At 38.0% G+C, this 23,626-nt stretch overlaps 2 protein-coding genes and 1 long non-coding RNA gene across 6 annotated transcripts in view; 2 read left to right on the forward strand and 1 right to left on the reverse strand.

Moving 5' to 3' along the window:
• The window catches only part of LOC309665923, a 265,959-nt gene extending 244,204 nt beyond the window's left edge, over positions 1 to 21,755 (forward strand). Inside the window, exon 3 of the long non-coding RNA XR_014266765.1 lies at positions 4,424 to 21,755. This is a non-coding gene — a long non-coding RNA (uncharacterized lncRNA). The remainder of the gene's footprint in view (positions 1 to 4,423) is intronic.
• Positions 1 to 23,626, forward strand: part of MACC1 (MET transcriptional regulator MACC1) — a 332,598-nt gene that overhangs the window by 100,777 nt on the left and 208,195 nt on the right.
• ITGB8 (integrin subunit beta 8) overlaps positions 1 to 23,626 on the reverse strand; it is a 123,450-nt gene that overhangs the window by 71,559 nt on the left and 28,265 nt on the right. The gene's annotated exons all lie outside the window — the stretch shown is intronic.

Genomic DNA, 23,626 nt, shown 5'->3' on the forward strand with positions numbered 1-23,626 from the left:
CATAAATAATACAAAATTGAATTGTTCATTTATGTGTTCTTCATTTCCTCTTTTAATTAGCATTCAGAATACATGAAACATAATTTTACTTTTGAAATAGACAAAGAAGCAGACATAATTAAAATAATTATAATAATACATATGTGGCAAAACTTCAACTACTAAAATAATTTGTATGCAACAAATGCATATTTCAAGTATGCTCATATAGAATTAGTTGAAAAAACTCACTTTAATATTTGTAGTTTGTTACTAAACTATAATTCAGAAAATACTATTCTCCAGCAGTGGCATCCAGCCTAGATTGGCAATTTTTTCTCCTCTACCTCTAACATACTGCTTAATTTCTTTTGAACTTGTAGCAAATAAGCATTCGGCCCATGTAAATGAAAATGAGTACCTTTATGGGGAAAACCATTTTGTCTAAATAATTTTGCCTCTACTTGCACTTGAAGAAACATACACCTACATTTATGTTTAGTGAAAAACAGCTTGGCTTCCTTTCTTTCTTGTCTCCCTGTTAGTATTTCCAGTGATTAGGTTTGATAGTCTAAAGATGTATTTGGAGGAAAAGGTGGTGGTATGATAATGTTCAATTCTTATATAGTGGCTCAGGAAAACGGGTGAGGGGATTCTAAGAAAAACCAATTGTCTTAGATCCTCAGAGGAAGAACCTGAGAGAGATTCTTGGCAAGTGATTTTTGAGAAGGGAAGTGAGATGAGAAGGTCAGGACAAGGTGCTCAGCAAAGATGTTGGTGCAGTCCAAGTCTGATCTCAGCCTGATCCAACCCAGAAGTCATACCCAATTGACACCATGGAGTTGTCCCACCTTGAGGCAAGGGTGGTCTAACATTTATACCCTCATACCAGTCAGTCATTGGCTGCAGGTAGCCTGGAGGGCATAGGGTGGGGGGCAGGGTAGGTTAAAGTCCCAGATATCTTTGAGCCATGTAGTTTGCTTTGGTGGAAGCCAATTCTGAGAAGGTGGCGTTTGTGAGCCATTAACAGCCAGAATTCACAGTAGCTGGGGATGGTGTGCCAGCCTATAAAAGGATTCCAGATGGGGTGCCAGCAACATCTACTAAAATGATGTACCCCAGAGAGTGATAAATAATTAGAGTAGCAGGCAGAGATTGCTATTTGCCTGCCTGTTCTTTACTAAGAGTATCCTAGTTTTGCTGAAGATGGCATTGAGAAGAACTGGAACATCACACTTTCCAGCCTCACTTACATGGTCATATGACTAGTTCTGATGACTGGGATGAGGAGGCAGAAATTGCTGAATGGGACTTCTGTCAAAGTTCTTCAAAAAGAGGGCTGATTCAGCTGGAAGGCCCCTTTTGTCTTATGCTTGTCCTGCTTCTTCCTGCATGGAACATGGATGTGATGTCTCAAACAGCAGCAGCAATCTTCATACTTGAGGTAACCTTTTTCATGGAAGCCAATAGTAAAGGTGGCAAAAGTAAAGAAGCCCAGGCCGCTCATCACTGTGGAGTTGCTGCCCCCTTTCTGGGTGGTCTCTTAGAACTGTTTCTGACATTAGGAGGAAAATTCACCCCAATTTTACTTAAGCCACTGTTTTTAAGGGCCCTCTTACTAGCCGATGAACACAATGCCTCAGACAGTTTTTCATCTGAGATTCAAAAGATAAATTAATGAGATGTTCATAGCAGCATTATTTACAGTTGCCAAGATATGGAAGGAACATAAGTGTCCGTCAACAGATGAATGGATGTAGAAGATGTAGTATACACACACACACACACACACACACACACACACACACACACACAATGGAATATTACTCATCCATGAAAAAGAATGAAATTTTGCCATTTGCAACAACATGGATGGACTTGGAGGGTATTATACTAAGTGAAATAAGTCAGAGAAAGACAAATACTGTATGATATCACTTATATGTGGAATATATAAAATAAAACAAACTAGTGAATATAACAAAAAGGAAACAGACTCACAGATATAGAGAACAAGCTATTAGTTACCAGTGGGGAGAGAGAAGGGGTGAGGGGCAAGATATAGGTAGAGGATTAAGAGTTACAAACTATTATGTATAAAAAAAAAAGCTAGAAAGATATATTGTACAACACAGGGAATATACCAATATTTTACAATAACTATAAAAGGAATATAACCTTTAAAAATTGTAAATCACTGTGTTGTATACCAGTAACTTACAATATTGTATGTCAACTATATCTCAATGAAAAAATGAAAAAAATTAATAAGAGAAAGACTTGAGCAGAATTAATATAACTGCTTTTTTAGAAATGTTAAGCATAACATTACTTTATATGAAACAGATCATCCACCCTAAAGAGATTGTGTTTTTTCATGTTTTGCTATTCTTTGGAAAAGTAAGACTACTAGACTGTCAGTTCCTAGAAAACAGGTGCTTACATATATTTTCTTCCTTTCCTCAGTGTCTGAGCCTAGCACATGGTACACACTCAATTAATGTGGGATGAATAATTGATATTCTAAGTTGAGTTTGATTTGTCAATTTAATTTCTCAGGGCTTTCTAGCTCCTGAATATGCATTTTTAAATAATCTTTCTTTCCAAAACCTATTCATTGCAAAAGGCAATATAACTATGTTTACTTAATGTTTCACATCTGGATGACCTCATCTTGATGTTTCCAAATGTGAAAAAAACCAAATATACCTATAGTGACAAATTTCTTTTCCTTACATTTGGTCTTCTGATATTGTACAGTTCTGCTGATTTATTTTAAAGCAAGGTTAGTTTCTTTCTAAAGAACTCTGAATATGTGATAGAATGATACTGAATTGAAATAGCACTTTTGAATGGTACCATTATCAGATGCAAAACTACCAAATTCACTTTTTTTTTTTCTTATTGTTCAGATCTAAATCAGATTCCATTTCAGCAAATGTTTTATGCCCCTATGAGGTTGAGTAACTTCTTACTGAGAGGAACTTCCTTCTAATGCCAATGTTAGGAAATAGCATTAGTATCTTTTCTTCTTATTAACCAGGTTTATTAGATTTTTATTACATGTAATCCTCGTTTCAGGGACAAATTTCAACCTCCCTTGTTATATAGCAGAAAATCATGTGAGTACAATAGGGTTTTATGCTAGCATAAAGATTTTTGGAGCACAAGTGGGGAAAATAAAGCCACTTTCAACACTGGGCAGGTTAAGAAATGTCAGGGCAATGCTTCACATTCCATTAGTCTGCCCTGCCCTGTTTGGGGCAATCCCAACATGAGTCAGTATTTAAAGTACGCTGGGATGGCATAAATCAGAACTCTAGTTCATGATGGAATTTACAAGAAGAACCACTGTGAAGCCACTGATGACACTCATTTGTGTTGAAATGGGCCACATCAAGAAGGCTAGTCTGGAGGGGTCATATCAGAAACTTTTATTGTGACTCATTTACACACATTTTAACCAACTTTGCTTTGAAAAAGTTCTGATTGCAGGCCATCTTCGGTGATTGTGTAATTTATGCTCTACACCAGAACAATTTTAACTTGAAAGGGGGAACTATTAATTACACTGGTGAAACAGGTGTAAACTGAAACTCCTCAGGCAAGCTGAGGCCTCAGGTCACCCTAAATGCACAGTAGTTTGGTGTGTAGAATAAGAAATAAAAACAATACACAAGGCAATCCATGCTCAGGTGATAGAAAATGTACAAGGAGAAATAAAACACCATGAGTTATTATTATTTTTTTATAGTGTGATCTATAAGCTTTATGTATTTGCATATCTAATTCTCTCTTCAGATTGAGAAGTTCCCAGTTATTATTTCTTTTTTTAAAAAATTTATTTATTTTTATTTTATTTATTTTTGGTTGCATTGGGTCTTCTTTGCTGCGCGCAGGCTCTCTCCAGTTGCGGCGAGCGGGGGCTGCTCTTCGTTGTGGTGCACAGGCTTCTCATTGCAGTGGGTTCTCTTGTTGCAGAGAAGGGGCTCTAGGTGTGCAGGCTTCAGTAGTTGTGGCACTCAGGCGCGGCAGTTGCGGCACATGGGCTCAGTAGTTGCGCTCCCGGCCTCTAGAGCACAGGCTCAGTTGTTATGGTGCACGCACTTAGTTGCTCCGCGGCATGTGGGATCTTCCCGGACCAGGGATCGAACCCATGTCCCCTGCATTGGCAGGCAGATTCTTAACCACTGTGCCACCGGGGAAGCCCCCATGAATTATTATTGATGAAGGAGTCTCTTCACATTAAGGACAACCGTCAGGTTTGAAAGATAGGTAAAATGCAGAAATCTGGCTGAAATTTTTTTGATTGTTTTTTAGATTATATCTTCTTTGAAATGGGAAGGAGACGAAAGAGTATAAAGAGTACTTGTCATTTGCATTTGAAAATGACTTTGCAGTTCATATTATTTCCTAACAGTGAATTTTCTTTTGGTGGGCCAAGCAGATATTCAACAAGATAGTTCTTGAAGAGGCTCAAATCAAGTTTTGCATTTGCTCCTTTACCTGTGCATATCAGTTTGTCTTCTGACATTCACTCACCTGGTGGGAATTTGTGACAAAGCGAGGGAAACTCAGGAAGAAAGGTGAGGGGCAAAAACACAGCATCTCTCAATATTGCTTTCCTACTTCAGACTTGGAACTTGAAAAAGGATCAAAATCTCAAGATTCAAGGAGGGCTCCAGAGGCCCCTCTGAGGCAAATTCTGGTTAAAGCTGCATTTGTCTAACTTGGAAAAGCAATATTAGTCATGTGCTTTGTGTCTTGTTTTAACTGGAACTTTTCCATACATTCCAACTGTCCTGTTTATGAGGCACACTCCCTTTTTATAAAAGCCAAAATATTCACCGGTTTCCCACTCTGTTCCTCTAAATAATGTTTTTTAATCTAACACACTAGAGTTCTAGGGGCTCTTCCTATTTTCCTCTCCAACTCTTGGCATGTATGAATTTCCTTTCTCCCACCTAAAAAAAAAATCATAGTGCTATTCATGTCAAAACCCAAATGCCCCAGGATAGTAGGAATACATTTTTTTCATTATATCTTTTAATCCTGAAGTCACATTGAAGGCGTGCACTTGATTAGAGCGGCAGAGAAACACCCTATATTGTAGAGAATTTTATTCTAAGTAAAAAAATAAATTAAAACTCAAAGTGAATTTTAGTTAATTCAGCATTTGGTTTTCCTGTAATTACACTTCAAAGACCAAAAAGGTATCTCTAGTTGACTCTGCCACTTGAAAATCAAACCTATATATATGATAGGATAAAATTAGGGAAAGAACCCCAAATATTTATTAAGTGATTACTCTCGCTTGGGCCCTGTACCAAGCACTTTATATGTATTATCTCACTGAAAATTTATAAAAGTCCTATGAGGAAAGCACTACTAAGCCCATTTTAAAGATGAGGAACTAACTAAAACTCAGGCAAAGTCTCATCTCAAAGTCAGAGAGCTAGTGAGCACGGAGACCAAGTGTGAACCCAATTCGGACTACAGAGCCTCTTCTCTTAAACATTGTCCTATATGGAATAGAGAAAAACATAAAGAAAGACAATTATACCGAAGTATGATTTAAAACCTAAAACCCTTGTTAATTAGTACTATTATTAATTCTTAAGTGATGACTCAATAATAATTCCCATGTAGCTGAAGATAATTCTTTCATACCAGTAGTATGTCATTACTTTTCCTATCATCAGTCCCACTCTAGAGATGAGGATGTTAGATTCTCCCCAGTAGGATTATTTTCTGTCCTCAGTGCCAAAGACTTCCCTAAGTACTTCAGTGCCCTTTTCAAAATTCACTTTATTTCTGAGCACAAGGAAACTTTGAGTTTTAACACCAAAGCCCCAACTTGAATGTCTTACCAAGTGCCTGAATCAGATTGGTTGGCACTTTTTCAGCAACGGAGAGAGCTTCTCCTTTTACAACTGTGTTTCCCCAATATCTTGCCAGGGGACAGTTCTGGGCTGCATGCTAATTAGGCAGAAGCACTTGAAATGGTGTTTGCAGTTGCAGTTTCCATTTGTGAATTTCCAGTTCTGCCCTGGAAGCCAAATCTGGAACAGGGAAGCAAGCAACTTGTTCTTGTCCTAACTGCCTTGGCTTCATAATTTAACTTTGCTGAGGTTTTGCTTCCTTGCTGATGAGGTAGGGAAAATGCTCCTGCTCTTTATATGCTGTATTCATCTACTGTGTTGTGAAAACACTTTAAAAAGTAGAGTATGAGTTAAAATGACATGATTGGTGGAAAACTTTTGCTTTATAGCATGTACAGTCCTGTTAGTTTATGCGGACATTTTAAGATATAATTTATATTATGAAAGATGTATTTTTAAAGGTCATCCAAAACCCTATATGTTAGATATATCAGTTACTCATCAGTTGTCTGTAACGCAGAATCATTCGTTGTTTTATGTTTTGTTTTGTTTTTAAAGAGGAATAATGTTTTTAAATTTTTATTTATTTATTTATTTATTTTTGGCCATGTTGGGTCTTCGTTTCTGTGCAAGGGCTTTCTCTAGTTGCGGCAAGCGGGGGCCACTCTTCATCACGGTGCGCGGGCCTCTCACTATCGTGGCCTCTCTTGTTGCAGAGCACAGGCTCCAGACGCACAGGCTCAGTAGTTGTGGCTCACGGGCCTAGTTGCTCCGCGGCATGTGGGATCTTCCCAGACCAGGGCTCGGACCCGTTTTCCCCTGCATTAGCAGGCAGATTCTCAACCACTGCGCCACCAGGGAAGCCCCCATTGTTTTATGTTTTAACCTTGTCAGCAAAGAAGTACAAACTTTTGCTGGGATGAAAGTGTTCTGTATGTTGTTTGTAGTGTTAGTTTCGCAGGTCTATACATCTGTCAAAAACTGTACAATTGACACTTTAAATGATGTAAATTTTATCAGTAAGGTTGATTTATTGATGTAATATTTATCAATAAAGTTTATTTAAGATTAGCATTATAAATTAACTGATAGAGTATTATTTGTTAGATAAAGGACAATCAGAGCACAGTGGGGAAATATATTCCTTTCTTGAGAATATATATAAAAATATTAAATTACTTTATGTGGTTTTTAAAAAGTATGCCAGTGACACATTATATAAATCTTTTGACTTACAGATCAATTTGTGGTTAACTAAAGTCGTTTATCCCTACACTATATTTACCTGGTTTATATAACCTATTCAGATCGAGGGGTAAATTATTGTAATGCTTCTTCAAACGGATTGAGCTCAGCTGTGAGATGATAAAAATTTTTTCAGGTTAAAAAATTATTTTTTATATTCTACTTGGAATTCCTTGCAAGGCTTCAGCAGCATGAAAAATTGAAAGGAGTGTGTACTAATACCAAGTGTAAGATTAAGTATCTTAGTAATTAGTACTAATATTAGCACTAATACTAATATAGTTTGAAGTACACATTAATAATATATTTTATAGTCCATTCTCTATAATAAAATCGCTTCAATCTTCAAGCCAAAGATGATTCTAAATACTTCAGTGTCTCTTATAAAATTCATTTTACTTTTGGACTCAGGCAAAGGAAATTCTGAATTATAATTTAAAAATTTTCACTTTACTCTACCTTATAGGAATGAAATTTAATATTTTATAATATTTAAATTATCTAAACTATTTCAACTAATTGCCCAGTTTACTTCCATTGGCTGGAATTTGACTAGGTACTTCTTTATACATATACATATCAATGATCAGTACTTAACCTCATAATCTTCAAGGTGTACTTTTCAAGGACAAGGATATTCTCTTATAAAATCACCAAGAGTTGGTGAATTCAGGACATTTTATATTGATACTATAAAACGAACTAATCTATAGTCCATATTGTCCTATGAAATTCTTGTTCCATAGTCTCCATATTTCCCAAAATGGTCCAGCTATTGCTTCCACTTTATCAAAACTCAGCTTTATTAGAGTTTATCATTCTTTGGGTAAATCTTCAACCAATGCTTTAATCTTCTTGCTCTGACTAGCTGTTTGTAGGCTTCTCCCCCCATTGCCCCAGTCCCTGCCTCTAAAACGTATCAACTTCTATTCTTTCAAAGTTCACAGCTCTTATTTAATATGCCCCTCCCAATCTTTGTTATCATCACCAGACATTTTTCTACATTTTACAAAGTATTATCTTGCTCATGATTTTCAGCTTACCCAATTCCATAAAATCACCCAAATCACCCCACATCTCACTACCTCCACCTTAGACAGAGTTGTTGGGAATCCCTGGGGCCTGCAGCAGGGAATTCTCATGAGCTATTGGGGCCAATGGATCATGAAACCATGAGAGAGTTATTAGACCCAAAGACCAAAAGTAGGATAAAGGGCAAATTCAGGAGGAGCCAGAGGATGGGACAGAAGGCAGGCTCCTGAGCCAAGAATTCTAAACATGAAGTTGAAAATAAACAGAAGTAGTGTTTATGCATCCTAAGCAACAACTTATACCTTAGCATCTGAAGCTGCCTTTGTGGGGCCCTGTTTCTTCCAAATTTCTTTCTCATTTCACCTAACCCCTAGGCCTTGTTGATTCATCTCTTGTTGACTTTCCATCATAGTTTCTCACATTCGCTATTCTAATCCTTTCTCTTCAAATCCCCAAATGCTTCTACCAAGTCCTCATACTTAAGATATGACCCAACCGTACCTTTATATTACCTAGAATATCTAAATTACTTTTTTTTTTAACTCAAATTTGTCTTTGTTCTCTTTTCAGAGGAAGAAGAGTTTCGTACTTGCCAAGATCATTTCCTCTCTCTGTCTAGTGAATTGCTCACTCAAAGGCAAATGATAATTTCCTAATTATATCTAGCAACTAGTATTTAGCAATGTTTAAATGTGCTCTACCTTTCAACAGTGAGTGGACACTCTATCACTTCTCCCATTCCCACAACTAATTTTCTTTTTATGTCTTTGGCTATTTTTACATCTCTCTAAACTCTATACCTTGATGGCTTCATATACTAACATGACTTTAAGTCTCATCTGCTTGCACATGACCGTCAAATTAGTATCTGCAGTTCCAAATTCTCACTCAAGTTTCTGTCTTGAATTTTCAACAGTCTTCTGGACATTCCACGTAGGTTCCTACTGGAACTTCAAAAGCTTCAAGTCTCAAATAAAAATCATCTTCCCATCTATCAGTAGCTCTTCCTGACTTGACTGACCTATTTCTGTTAATTGCAATATTTTCCTAGTTATTCTGCTTTAAATCTTTATGGTCAACATTGACTCCTCCCTCTGCCATAATCCCAGCAACCTGTTAGTCACCAATACTTCTTGCTTTTACCTCAGTATCTTTAGCATTCATCTTTCCCTTATTGGACTTCAACCTAGTTTAGACTCTCATTATTTATCATTTGCTTTACTGTTAACAATTTTCTCAGTCTTTTACCTTGGGCATCTACCACTGAAATTCATTATACAGATGTTCCTCAGTTTCTCCAGGGGGTTGGTTCCAGGACCCCCCACCCCATACCAAAATCCAAGGATGCTCAAGTCCCTTATATAATATAAAATGGCACAGTATTTTCATATAAGCTATGCACATCCTCCCATATACTTTAAATCTTCTCTAAATTACTTATGATACTTAATACAATGTTAATGCTATGTAAGTATTTGTAAATACAGTGTAAATATTATGGAAATAGTTGCTAGCATGTGGCAAATTCAAGTTTTGTTTTTGGAAGCTTCTGGAATATTTTTTCTGAATGTTTTCAATCTGTGGTTGGTTGAATCCAGGGATGTGACACCCCTGGATACGGAGGGTTGACTATATACATTATTGCCTACCCTACTAAACAATCAAAAAGCCTTCAATGATTTTCCACCACCTGAGTAGTCAAGTTCAAACAAATTCACCTATATCTAACTCAATGGCTCTCTCTTTCACTTCTCCCCTGATGCCCTAGTCATGGCCAGTATGTATGACTCTTCTCTCTGCCTGAAGAGTCATCCTGGGCATTTCCCTCTGTTACAGTCCTTGCAGTTCTTCAGCATCCAATTAAGACACTTATCGTACTTTTACATCTCTGCCATCCGTTCCTTCCTGTTCCTTTCAGGTGTAGCTTATCTCGCTACTTTTGAGTCCTTACAGAATTTGCATTGTGATTCTTACATTCTGCATTAAATTATAGTTATTTGTATGTATTTTATTTAGTTATTTGTTTATTTAGTTAGTTGCAGATTATGCAAGTGTGGGTATAAATTACATATTACGTTTGTAAATATATTTAGCAAGAAGCAAATTCCTCCAGGGAGAAGATGATGTTAGATAGTTTGGAAAGTCTTCACTAAACCCTTTCACTTCCAAAGCATTGTTGGTTTGTACTACCTTCGGGTATAATCCTCAGCTATTATATACCTCCTCAGATAATCAGCTCCAGCTGATTGTCTGAGGGGGTAGCCCAAGGCATTCAAAAACAAATGTCCATCTCCCACTCAATAGGAGATTGAGTAGAGTGAGCATCCTCACACCAGAACTAAGTCAGGCTTCCTCAGATCGTTTCTCTTCATTCCATAGAATCAAGAAAAGCCCCAGAACTTCTACCTTCCTCTTGCCACTCACAGCTTTATCACCACTATCTACCTTGAGTTCACAAAGACTAATCTCACTTATCCATGTTCATGTCAGTTGCTTCAAGGAGTCTAAGACTTGCAAATGCCCCTCTAATCCCTCTTAGGCTGTACACAGTCTCTCTTCTCCCCTCATCTGCACTCTTTTACAACTTCAGAAACCCTCTTCTTGTGCTCTCCAAAATTGTTAGCCCATTTCCAGAAGAATTCCCTGTATATCAGTCTCTTCTATGAATTTTCCCACTCCTTGCTCTAATGAAAACTGAATCACCCCTGAGGTTCGCTTCCTTTGCTGACCTCATGAGTAATGGCTGTTTCTCCCACGACCCTCATGACACTGGGCCTAGAGGTAGATAGCTGCCCTCCTTAGTTCTTATTGCCACTTCCAGGGCACTCTCTCTCCCTCATCCCTAACCTCTCCCAGTTTTGACACTCTTAACTCAGATTTCATCACGCAGAACCCTGAATTACTACGGGCATTTACTGATGCCAGGGTGATGCCTTCTCATTTCTAGAGAATTTTGACTCGTTGCTTATCACACTCTCCAATACTACTACTATTTCAGTTCATGGCAATTTCAGTATATATGCAGAACATCTTTGCAACACCTAGATGCCCCACTTCCTCATTCTCTTCTCCAGTTATTTTGTCCTCCACTCTGGTTTAGCTACTTGCTTAAGCCACGGTCATAGCTTTAGACCTTGTAATTACCAGTAATTACAACCCCTCTACAATCCCAGTATTTCCCATATTACCCTCTCTGACCACTACCTCCTGTCTTTCAATCTCACTCACTTCCAGGATCCTGACACCAACAATCTGCCACCTCCACTCCTTCCATTTTCCCATCTATGTCACATCTCTTACATCCCTTGATAGCCTCTCTTTTTTTCGATCCCCTCCACCAATTATCCACAAGGCTAACTCTCACTGCCCTTAAGACTTTGCTCAAACACCTGCTTTCTTAATGATGTCTAGCCCGTCTAATCCATTTAAAATGGCAACTCCCACGTATACCCCTAATCCTGGTCTACTATTTCCCATAGCACTTAGCACTTTTAACATACTATATAATTACTTATAACCATGTTTACTTTTTATTTTGTTTCCTCTTCCCCCAAAATATAAGACTCATGAGGACAAGGATTTTTGTCCTTTTGTTTCCTAATGTTTCTTATACACCTTGAACTATGCTTTCCACACAGTCATTGTTGAAAAATTATTTGTTAAATGATTAGCACTTATTAGATTTTAGTTTAAATTATAGAACCTATTAGATTATAATTCACGTTTAAGTGCCAGTCTCTTCCTTTCAAGTGACATATCATTGAGGAAGATGCTGTCCTTTCATATTTCCCTCCAGGTTTATGGACTTGGCTCAGATATCACATTCTGATGGGAGGAGGCAGACCATAGACAAAATAAATAGAAGGTCTAGCATTCTAGAAGGTGCTATATGTCTAGCACTTTCTGTAGAGAAAAACAGACAGATGTGGAGTGAGGAGTGCTAGAGGGGAAGGTGTGAGCACTGCTGCTCATCCCCCAGCTGCGTTTGTTTTCACTACAGAAGGTGCTAGACAAATAGCACCTTCTAGCACGCTGGACATTCTATTTATTTTGTCAATGGTCTGGCTCCTCCCATTAGGATATAAACTACATGTGGGCAGATATTTCTGTCTATTTTGTCCACTGCTCTATTTTCAGGGCTTAGAGCAATATTTGGCACATTGTAGAGACTCACTACATATTTGTTTAATGAGAAGATGAATGCATGTCTCCTCTGCATTGACCAAAATGTCCCGTGTGTGCCCTCTCCCCCCAACCCCCTCTCTCTCTGAGTTGATGTGTTTACTTCTGCATTGTTCAGTCAACTTTCTCCCAATTGTGTCCCCTTCTCTCAGTCAACTCTGGAACTCAGCTTATGATGCCTCCCCTTGGGAAAGCTTTGTCCTGTTACTGCACTTATTCTCTCTGGCCATTCTGCACTGATCCCCAGCACTCATAACACTTTTTTTTTTTCAACATGTTGAAAACATGTTGTCTCTGAATTTTGCCACTTTGATATCCCTGGTCTACTCATTCGATAAATTAATCCTTATATTTCTGTTCTTCCTGTCTTTATACACTCATTTAACAGTTTTCTGCTAATAGCTAAAGACAATGCAAGTAATCACATATACCTTTAGGGTAAGGGATACACAACCTGGATTTGCTTTATGTTGATGCATTTTATGATGGTTTCTAGGAATACATTGTGCCTAAAAAGGTGAACCATATGTATAGTAAAACCTAAGTAGTTGAAACCTTCAGTTAATCAAGGCTCTGCACTTTAATTCTCTGCTGAAGCATAAGAAAATTTAAAATTAAGTATTAATATTTAGAAGGGACTTCGAGGTTCTGTCTCGGCATCAGGACACACTTGACCTATATCCTGTCTAATTCAGGAGAAGTCAAAAGCCCTGCAACACTAATGACCCAGACCACCCACCTTGGCCCCACATTGCTATCTTGTTTTACATACTCACACAGTTCCCAAGCTCAGCTATCCCACCTGCATGATATCTTACATCTCCTCTGTCCCCATAACAACTAGTACAATGCCAAATGTACTGAGTAGGTGTTCAAACAATACCTTTTGATTTATTGATTGAATGATAACTGGGAGGCTTTTCTCAAATCTCAAAGTCTGAATGATGTACTTACTAAGATAGGAAAGTTTACAAATACATCTTTAAAAGATTTTCAAAAGAAAGCATCAAACTATGAATGACCATGGATTTCACATGCACTGTAGGTAACCAGGGTTTTACTATAACTGTTTCTCACCTTCTCATGGACAGCACTGTTAGTATTATTAAAAGATTTCTTGAGTAGAAGGAAGAGAATGGACACAGATTTGGTCAAAAGAGGAAAAGATTATCATCTGGGAACAGAGCAGAAAATTCCACTTCTTAAGGAATTTGAAGTTATAATGATTTGGATGGCCTTCGTCCATTCATGAATTATTTGGTAATTGCTTAATACCTGCTATAATCATGGCATTGTGAAGGGTCTTAAGAATAGGGTACCTGCCTTGTGAAGCTTATAGAGTAATAGCAAAAACTAACATATGACAGAACCTTAATAAGTGTGCTGTGAAAAGAACAGGCTAGGTGCTATGGCAGCAAAGCATAGGAGGATGTCACCTAAAAGGGAGACTGGGAGGGTGAGTAAAAACTTCCTTGAGGAATTTGCCAGATCCTTTTATTACATAATTGCATCTCTATTCTGTCTGGTTCCCAAATATATACTGTCTGTTAGAAATCACACAGTATTGTTAAGTTGTTACAGGGGGTCAGCCCATTCAGCTGGATCAGTTAAAGCTGTCAAAACAGCAGCAACCCATTCAGAAAAATGAAATCAACCCCCAACATACAACACCCCAGGTCTAATCTCTGAACCCCTCTGTTTTCTACTCAGCTTCCCCTTGGCCCTTATATACCTTTTGTCTTCCAATACTTAACTACCCCTTTGAAGTTCAACCTCTGTGCTTCTGCTAAAGACTCCCAAGCTGCCTTTTAAAATATATAATCAAGTATGATTATTTTTGAATGGTAAATAGGAGCTGTTTCCTCACCATGACTGAGGCTCTTGAGTGCCTGTCTATCCTGTCAGACCCATTTTGCAGATCCACTGAGTGTGCAGAGATAGGTCAGTTTATCTACCGCTTCTTCCCTGGAAGATTCTATTCTATTCCCAAACAAATGACAGCCTGACTCCAAACTCTGTTCCTAGGCTTCTGTGCTCTCACATGCATGTGTACATGTGGCCATTGATTACTTGCCTCCTGAACAACCCTGAGACACCCAGATTTCCACCACACTTCACCTTTGCACACCAGCAATTGAAAAAGGAGATGAATGAAAGGTCTTTTTCAAAATATATTTTTAATATATAAATTAAGTTATATACATTATTGATACTGTCCTCTTAGATTCTAGAATTCCCTGCCAGTCTCCCAGTGTTCATGTGGTATCTCCTGTGATCTTTTGGATGGAGGGGGCCACTGTATATCTGGACAATATCCAACAGCCTTCTTTGTATAACCAACTAATTCAGACTCTCCTAGGCCACTTACTGTATAGCATCCTCAAAGCTTTGGAAAAGTGAGTTTGTGCTATTAAGGGTAAAGTTCTTGGGAACCCAAATTCCTTATAGGTAAGTCATATATAGGAGTGCCACTGTGCTGTAGAGGTAGGCTTCCAAATTTTAGGTAATTCCATATTTCTTGGGATTTTTCTGGGTGTTTTAGTTCTCTGCTTGTCAATAAGGACCCCTAGGAAATATCCTAAAGTGGATTGACCAGTTAGTAGGTCATCTGCCACTATGGCAGCGCCACAGAACTCAAAGGCCCATCTGGAGTACTCTGGAGCTTGAATTCTTTAACATAGAGCTAGAAGCATCTACAGGCTTACCTTATTTTATTGTGCTTCATTTTATTGCGCTCTGTAGATATTGTGTTTTTGCAGACTGCACGTTTGTGATAACCCTGCATCAAGTGCATTTGTTCACTTCATGTCTCTGTGCAGCATTTTGGTAATTCTTACAATATTTCAAACTTTTTCATTATTATTATATTTGTTATGATGATCTGTGATCTGTGATCTTTGATGTTATTATTGTAATTGTTTTGGGGCACCACGAACCATGTCCATATAAGAAAACAAACTTAATCAATAAATATTAAGTGTGTTCTGACTCCTCCACTGACATGCTGTTCCCCCATCTCTCTCCCTCTCCTCGGGCATCCCTATTCCTTGAGACACAACAGTACTGAAATTAGGCCAGTTAATAACCACGCGGTGGCCTCTAAGCAGTCAAGTGAAGGAAGAGTCCCATGTCTCTCACTTTAAATCAAAAGCTAAAAATGATTAAGCTTAGTGAGAAAGGCAGGTTGAAAGCTGAGACAGGCTGAAAGCTAGGCCTCCTGAGCCAAACAGCCAAGTTATGAATGGAAAGGAAAAGTTCTTGAAGGAAATCAAATGTGCTGCTCCAGTGAACACACAAATGATAGGAAAGCAAAACAGCCTTACTACTGATATGAAGAAAGTTTTAGTGGTCTGGATAGAAGATTAAACCAGCCACAATATTCCCTTAAGCCTAAGCCCAATCCAGAGCAAGGCCCTAATTCTCTTCAGTTCTGTGAAGGTTGAGAGAAGTGAGGAGGCTGCAGAAGAAAAGTTTGAAGCCAGCAGAGGTTGGTTCATGAGGTTTAAGGGAAGACACAGTCTCCATAAAATAAAAGTACAAGGTGAAGCAGCAAGTGCTCATGTAGAAGCTGCAGCAAATTATCCAGAAGATCTAGCTAAGATAATTAATAAAGGTGATTGCACCAAACAACAAATTTTCAGTGTAGACAAAATAGCCTTATATTGAAAGAAGATGTCATCTAGGACTTTCATAGCTAGAGAGGAAGAGTCAATGCCTGGCTCCAAAGCTTCAAAGGGCAGGCTGACTCTCTTGTTAGGGGCTAATGCAGCTGGTGACTTTAAGTTGAAGCCAGTGTTCATTTACCATTTGGAAAATCCTAGGGCCTTTAAGAATTATGCTAAATCTACTCTGCTTGTGCTCTATAAATGGAACAAAGCTTGGATGAGAGCATATCCATTTATGACATGGTTTACTGAATATTTTAAGCCCACTTTTGAGACCAACTACTCAGAAAAAAAGATTCTGTTCAAAATATTACTGCTCACTGACAATGTACCTCATCACCTAAGGGCTTTGATGGAGATGGACAAGATTAATTTATTTTCATGCCTGCTAACAAAAGATCATTCTGCAGCCCCTGGATAAAGGAGTAAGTTTCACTTTTGAGTTTTATTTAAGAAGTACATTTCATAAGGCTACTGCTGCCATAGATAGTGATTCCTCTGAAAGATCTGGGCAAAGTCAATTGAAAACCTTCTGGAAAGGATTAACCATTCTAGATGCCATTAAGAACAGTTGTGATTCATGGGAAGAGGTCAAAATATCAATATTAATAGGAGTGTGGAAGAAGTTAATTCCAACCCTCATGAATCACTTCGAGAGATTCAAGACTTCAGTGGAGGAATAACTGCAGATGTGGTGGAAATAACAAGAAAATTAGAATTAGAAGTGGAGCCTGAAGATGTGAGTGAATTGCTACAGTCTCATGATAAAACTTTAACAGATGAAGAGTTGCTTCTCATGGATGAGCAAAGAAAGTGGTTTCTTGAGATGGAATCTATTCCTGGTGAAGATGCTATGAAGATTGTTGAAATGACGACAAAGGACTTAGAATATTACATAAACTTAGTTGATAAAGCAGCAGCAGGGTTTGAGAGGACTGACTCCAGTTTTGAAAGAAGTTCTACTGTGGGTAGATGCTATCAAACAGCATTGCATGCTACAGAGAAATCCTTTGTGAAAGGAAGAGTCCATCGATGCAGCAAACTTCATTGTTGTCTTATTTTAAGAAATTGCCAAAACCACCACAACCTTCAGCAACCACCACCCTGATCAGTCAGCAGCCATCAACATCCAGGCAAGACCCTCCACAAGCAAAAAGATAATGACTCACTGAAGGCTCAGATGACAGCATTTTTCAGCAATAAAATATTTTTAATTAATGTGTGTACATTATTTTTTTTAGATATAATGCTTTTGCATACTTAATGGTCTACAGTATAGTGTAAGCATAACTTTTATATGTACTGGGAAATGAAAAATTTCATGTGACTTGCTTTTGCAGTATTTGCTTTATTGCAGTGCTCTGGAATCAAACCCAAAATATCTCCAAGGTATGCCTGTATGTAATTTAGTAAAAGGGCCAAGAAAACCCAAGTTCTGTACATGGGCTTTTCTGTTTTAAAAAAATTAAACCCAAAGGAATTGATAGGTGCCCAGTGTAGGAGAAAAAACCCATGTCATCTGGGCAGTATTTGAGAAGTCTATCCTGTGGGGAAGCGGGGTGTAACATCCAGTTATAGGTCTAACCGACCAAACATTTCTGCACCGCCAAGTAATTCAGTCAGAAGCAGCACCTGTCTTTTTTTAACTTCAAAATCAAACACATCTCTGAGAGGCAGGATTTGTCCAAAAAGCCCTGATATATGACTTTTGATAATGCCCATAAGTTGATTTCTACCCCAGTAAGTCTACCGCCAGATAATCTAGCCTGCAGTCCTGTTCTCAGAGAGTAATGATCTCTGGCATCAATGCTATGCTGACCTGCAAGTAGCCAAGGGTCGGCCCTGGACATATATATTAACACACATGTGCTCCCTAACAGTGGGTGCTGGGCTTTATTCTCCAGCTGTGTTCTGCTTCCTTCATTGGGGCACAGGTACCTATTCAGGACACCTCACCCCTTCTAACACCCCGTCTTAGTCCCATCAGATGTCACCAAGCATCGTGTGGCCTTGAAGTCTTCAAGAGGCATCAAACAAGTTATATCCTCTGAACTAAAGACTGGTACTAATAACATTTAATCTTTGTGTTTCCATTACCAACCTCAGGGCTTGGGCACTGTGATTATATACATTGTCCTTCACCTTAGGGCTCTGGTTCTAGATGGTTGTGGTTGAAACACTCATCAAAAGGGCCATTTTAAACCAAAATTCAGGATGCCTGAAACTGACTCCCTTCTTGAGTGTGTTTTTCAGTGTTATCATCTTCCAGATAAATTTTCTTGAAACTTGAGCCTCATGTATCATTTCTAGAGGGTTTTCTTTTGCAAATTATGGTTCAGTTGTCTTCAATTCACCATATAAATCCAAATCAAATGCACAAAAGATAATAGAGTGATACCTTGGGAGGTATGCCTTGTACTAAGAAAGAGACCAGGTAGGTCATTTTTCTGCCAATAATTCAGTTCTGCTACAATGAGTTCTTTGTTTCCAACTAGAACAGCCAGTTCTACAGCAATTTCTGCACACCCCAAAACTTTCCTGCATTCTTTGTTTTGCTGCAATCAACGAATACCTTACACCATTAGGCGTAGCCAGCCTGACCTCCAAGCCTGACTTGAGTAGGCAATTAAAAAAGACAATGCCTAGTCTGGCACTCCGTAAGGTACTTCCTTAAGGTCCTGTAGAATTTTGAATTTTTCTTTTAATTATTTTCTTTGTTCGAACTCATAATATTCTAAAGCTCCTTCAGAGCATAGTAGTCATCCCTCATTCTATAAGATTGAAGATCTTTTCCCTACGTAGTACCTGCAACAGTTACTAGGGAATTATACTGAATATATGGCCCCCATTGAAATCAGGAAAAATGCTCGTACCTTGGAAAATGTTTGTGGTTCAATTCCAAGGATAGGACCCTGTTACCATATGCATATTTGGAACAACAGTACCTCGACTGTGGCTGTATTTTACCATCGGCGTATCAACTCTTTCAATCCTAGAAGGAGGCTGGGTCCAAAATATCAAAACATCCCTGACCAAAAGCTACTGCACACCTCACATACCTAATGAGAAATATTTGGCACGTTTCTTCAGAGCTGACATATTTCTAGTCTGCTATTCTCCTGTCTTCATTACCAGCCTTTCCCATTTCCAGTCTTTCCAAACTCAGTCTCTCTCATAGACTTTAGCTTGAATTAGCCTTTGGTTGCTACTCTGGTTCCTCACTCTGTACTACCTGGGTGCTGTGATTTTTGGGGGGCAATTCTCTAGATCAATCAAACTGTACCAGTACTGATCTAGAATGGCAACAGACTCTATCTTTGACAAATGTTAACAGCGGATTAAAACAAAACAACAACAAAAATAGCTGGGAAAGAGTGTAACAACTCTCTTCAAAATAACTATAGTAATGATAGTTTGGCTCATTGATAAGGTCAGCATGAAAGATCACTTTTTAAGACTTTATATGCTGTTTTAAAATATGAACTTCTAGTACTTTGAATAACAGCATTCAAAATAAAAGTGTCTTTTAGAATCATCTTAAGAGTATATATCCAATAAGACCACTATAATTTAACACTGCAATTTTAATTTAATGATCTTATTCTTATTTCCTAAACTAATTTCCTAAAGTTAGAGAAGATAATTTTAATATATCTATTTAATATTAGTAGTTTCCTAGCAAGAATCGATCCTAGTACTTTTGTTGAAAGGTAGGACTGTTTTAATTAAATTATAAAATCCCAATGGAAATAATTTTGACTTTTATTACATTTTTCTTTCATATGTAAATTAGACTAATTTACTTGCTGTAAAAACAGAAAGGAGGTCACATTAAGACTGATATTTAAATTGGAAAATAGTCCTTTTAGTCCATAAAGGCAGTTTGGCAGTATTTTTTCCACACATTCATTCACTTATAGATATTAAATATATGCCAGCTGAATAATTCAACCGAATTTGGCTAATTCATGTCAGTAAAATGTCCTTTTCTGTGACATGTTTTAAACGAATAAGGGGAAATAAAAAGTAAAACTAAATTAAAAAATGTATACACTAGACTCTCTCTATGACACTGTTTTTCAGGAAAATAGAATTTAGTGTAATCTGTATACATCTCAGAGCTTTACCAAAAAGCACCTTGACATAAAATAGTTCTGTTTATTCAGTGATCTATTGTGCATTCATTGTCTGTCACCCTCCCCCAAGTAATACTTAATGTACTAGACAAATCTGTCCCTAAATTTTTTTAGGGCGGGAGCAAGAGTACAAATGGTAGCAGGCATAACAGGATTAAATATTTAACAGTTAAAACCCAGGCTAAGAAACTATTACGTAAAATAAGTTCTGTTTTCCTACATTGATAAACACGCATTGATAATGCCCTAGAAGGCTAGGTCTGAATTTAGAATTTCAGATTCTTAAGATTTCTGGTTGGGAACTTTGCAGTGTGTGTTGTTCCTCCAGCCCTCAATCTGCCCCTCTTCTCTCTCACTTCTAGCTTTATTCTGCAAAGCAAATAGCCTATCACTTACCTGCATGGATACTCTAGCCTGCATGTCCAAGCTCTATTTATTTCCCCTCTCCTCGGGTTTGGCATGTAGGTGGCACAGTCTAAAAAAAGTAGGTTGGGGCTGTTTGGGCAGAGAATTCTAAGGATGATCTAGAAGGCAATTGAAGACTCCGGACAGGCATGCCCCATGGATTCCTTGCCTGTGGAGAGGGCCAGAGCAAGGCCCTCCAAGGCTGGGGTAGAGACTCTTCTTACCCCTGGAAGATAGTCTGTTATGAGGTTGAGAGTGCAGAGTCAAACCCACGCAGGTCTGAATTCTGGTTCTATTACTTATTAGCTAAGAGATCTTGAAGAAGTTATTCAATGACTCTTTAACTAGTTTGATTACCTATAAAATGTGAATTATCAGAGTACATACCTCAGAGGGTTGTGGGCATTAAAGGATATATTTTCCTATCATATAAACAGGAGTGTGTCTGGCATGCAGAAAATACCTTACAAATGTTAACTATTGTTATTCTTTTAACTCCAGAACAGTGCCTGACACAAAGCTATAGATGCTTTAAGAAAATCTGAGTGCATTATGATTAAATTGATTAGAATATCTTGTTTTTTCATTACTTTTTTTAGTATTTGGTTAAAATGACTACAAATTTCAGGTTGTATAATCTAAGTAGAAATCAATTTTAAAATACACACTGAGGGTAAAGGATCAGGATTACTTTTCATATTAATTAAAAACAATGAAAATAATTATCACAGAAATTTGAAAGCAAAACAAATTTGTAAAAAGTAGATTAAAAATCTAAGTCTCTATTGTGATCTTTGCTAAAGATTTGCCTGTCAAGTCAAGAGACTGCTTTTTGGAGCGGACTTGGAATGCAGAAACAAATGTCCTTTCATGGTATTAAACCTTTTATAGTAGAACTCACATTCAAAAGAAAACTGTATTTCTTAAAGTTCAAATTCTAGTGAAGATTAGAGCTGAATAGGGCTTATTTGCTTAGCTGCCCAATTTAAAACTGATCACTATTATCCTCACCTCATCCATTGAGTCATTTACTTCAAATAATTTATTAGGGCCTATTGCATGCCAGGCATTGAAAACGCAGAATCAACAGGCACAGTTTCTCCTCTCAAGGAGGTCACAGGTTGATGTGGAGACAGGACGTCAACGAGGAGCCAGAATGTTAGGCATGGGATGTTCTGGAAGGGCTTTGCATACCATGCAGAGGAGTCTGAAGACAATGGAAGCCATGAAGATTCTGAGTAGGGAGGTAAAGTGTGGACAAAGGTTTGAAATAATGGAGACTGGTTAGGACACTCATAGATTTTTGCCAAAAGATTTGCCTCATGGAATGAAGACTATTTCAGGCTTTCTCTACTCTAGTGGCGTTGTATTAAAAGGAGCGGATAGATTCGAGAAACCATTATGGACAAAGAGTTGATGCTAAAAAACAAAAATCTCCATTTTCCTTTAGTCATCTTACCTAGAATCACCCACTTATTTATCATCTTGTCATCCCTTCACTACCTTTCAACTCTTTTCTTCCTAGCCATAAGTGAGAATTTGATGACCTTTAATAGCAAAGGGGAAAAAAACTCCTATTACTGTTAACAGCTTAGAAATCCTAGTGTATCTTTTTGCCTCCCGTTTTCAAGAAGGAGCTAAACTATAGGAAAGATCGTGAAATGTCTGATGTGTACCACAGAAAGAACAAAATTTAAGAAATTTAATGTTTTCTTACTAGAATGACCTACTCTGACTATCCTGTATATAATAGTAGACTGTCCAGTCCCTCTCAGGTCAGTTCCCTCAGTCTGCTTTATTTTTTCTTCTTTTTACCATATATATTCACACACACACACACATATATATATACACACATGTGTATGTATATGTCACATGTGATAAATTGTATATCATATATATCATGCATATATACACATGTGTATATACATGTATTTGTCTTCTTAATTAGAATGTAAGCATCATGAGAGCAGGGACTTTGTTTTGCTCTCTGCTGTATTCTTAGTGCTTAGATAGAGCCTTTGATGTCTCAGCATTAAACTCCTTCCTGAAGAGTCACAATCTCTTGCACTGTTTGGATGGCTCCCACGGAAAAGAGTAGTGAGAAGAAAGGGCCATTCTTCCATCAATGAGGTGATGACCAGAGAATAAACCATCAGCATTTACCTGTGCATATATGGAGTAGGCTTTAAAAGAAGCATGGCCCTTGGACACTCAAAGAGATCTGGAAGTTTGCCATGAAGGAGGTGGGAACTCCAGATGTGTACATTGACACCAAGCTTAACAAAGCTGTCTGAGCCAAAGGAATAAGGAATGTCCTATACCGTATCCATATGTGGGAAACAAGGGTGAAGATTCACTAAACAAGCTCTATATGTTGAAAACCTATAAACCTGTCACCACTTTCAGAAATCTATAGACAGTCCGTATAGATGTGAACTAACCGCTGCTGTCAAATAGTTATAAAACTGAAATCACTCACACACACACAAACACACACACACACACACACACAAACACACAGCGAAAACTTCTGCCTGACGAAAGTACAGCAGTAGATGCCTTAAGCCTGGCATATACTGGAAATGCCATGCTCTAAATGACCAATATTGGTAGACTACTGGCTATGGCTAATCACTGTAAATATTTAACAGCTGAAAAAACACTTACTTTGTAAAAATGCACGGAGAAAAAAATAATATGAATATATTAAACAATATAGAGTATCAAGCTATATAATAGAGTGGCTCCAAATGTCTAGGAATGCTTTGAGCCCTATGTTGATCAATGGTGTGATGCCTTCCTTGTACCATGATTTTGTCCCTTTGAACACTCTGACTGAACTGGTTACCAGCTACTTAATAGGTCAATGTCTTTCTCTTTTCCTTTCTTTCTCATAACCACAAGTCAAACACATCTGTAACACATCGGAAATCCTGTGGGAGGCAGAGTTTCACTCCAGGTTACGCCCATAAGGCCACGTGTCCTCTCGCCCTTTCTTACTCCCATATGAAAACAACCATAGTGAGGTGTATATGAGGTTGAGAGTATTTGCCTCCACAGGAGGTATGTTTTCACCATGCCCCGATTCACAAATCTT

Source organism: Balaenoptera physalus (genome assembly GCF_965194825.1).
Source record: "Balaenoptera physalus genome assembly, chromosome: 8".
NCBI classification, from domain to species: domain Eukaryota; kingdom Metazoa; phylum Chordata; class Mammalia; order Artiodactyla; family Balaenopteridae; genus Balaenoptera; species Balaenoptera physalus.